This window comes from Marmota monax, unplaced genomic scaffold (genome assembly GCF_021218885.2).
Source record: "Marmota monax isolate L192 unplaced genomic scaffold, Marmota_monax_Labrador192_F-V1.1 WCK01_AAM20220418_F8-fsc00004, whole genome shotgun sequence".
In the NCBI taxonomy this organism is placed as follows: Eukaryota; Metazoa; Chordata; class Mammalia; order Rodentia; family Sciuridae; genus Marmota; species Marmota monax.
The window spans coordinates 15,573,382-15,574,638 of NW_026692881.1; the positions used below are offsets into that span (position 1 = coordinate 15,573,382).

Sequence of the window (1,257 nt, forward strand, 5' to 3'; positions counted from 1 at the left end):
AAGTAAAAGGATATAAAACTATTTTCATGCAAATAGTAACTAAAAAAGACGAGCTGGCTTTTTTATTACAGGAAAAAGTAGATTTTAAGTCAAAAAAGATTAGAAGAGACAAGGACATTATATATTTACAAAAGATTCAATTTATCAATATATCCAATATATCACAATGATAAACATATATGCAGCTAAAAACAGAGTCCTAAAATAAATGAAACAAAAAATAATACAAATTGAAGATCAAAATAAACAGTTCTGGGCTGGGGTTATGGCTCAGCAGTAGAACACTCACCTAGCATGGGTGAGGCCCTGGGTTCGATTCTCAGAACCACATACAAATAACTAAAATAAAGGTATTGTGTCCAACTACAACTAAAAAAATAAACATTTTTAAAAAATAGACAGTTCTACAATAATAGTTGGAGACTTCAATGTCCTGCATTTGGTAATGGATAAAACAACCAAACAGAAGATCAATAAGGAAGAAAAGAACTTGAACAATACTATAAACTAATAAAATTATACAGAACATCTTCCCCAACAACAACAGAACACATTCTCCTCAAGTACACAGGAACATTCTTCAGGACAGACCATATGTTAACGCACAGAACAAATTGCAAAAAAATTGAATTTATACCAAATATGCTTTCCAATCACAAGAGAAAAAAAAACAGAAGTCAACAACATAAGAAAACTAGAAATTCACAAATATGAGGAAATTAAGTAGTACTCTTCTCTTTGTCCTATAGGAGAATTTTCCAGCAAAAACCAGAAAACCTGCTAGACAAATTATTAAGGAGCTAAATCACTAATGACACATACTTGTGTGGTACTGGGAATTGAACTCAGGACCTCATACATACTACTCAAGTACTCAAGTACTACTCAAATACTCTAAGACATATTGCCAGCCCTTTTTTAATTTTGTTTTGAGACAATGTCTCACAGTGTTGCCCAGGCTGACCTTGAATTTGCAGTCTTCCAGTCTCAGCTCAGGAGGTTTAGGCAGAAGGATCATGAGTTCAAAGCCAGCCTCAGCAATGGCAAGGCACTAAGCAACTCAGTGAGACCCTGTCTCTGAATAAAATACAAAATAGGGATGGGGATGTGGCTCAGTGGTGGAGTGCCCCTCAGTTCAGTCTCCTGTAGCTTCAAATCAATAATCTACTAATACACCTTAAAGAATTAAAAAGAGGGCTGAGGTTCTGGCTCAGAGGTAGAGCGCTGGCCTACCATGTGTGAGGCACCATGTTCGAT

At 35.6% G+C, this 1,257-nt stretch overlaps 1 non-coding gene across 1 annotated transcript; it reads right to left on the minus strand.

Annotated features, from left to right (window-relative positions):
• Nucleotides 1–749: 749 nt before the first annotated feature.
• LOC124096604 (U7 small nuclear RNA) lies at nucleotides 750–811 on the minus strand. The gene has a single exon (XR_006852909.1). It is a non-coding gene; the product is annotated as a U7 small nuclear RNA (small nuclear RNA).
• Nucleotides 812–1,257: the final 446 nt, after the last annotated feature.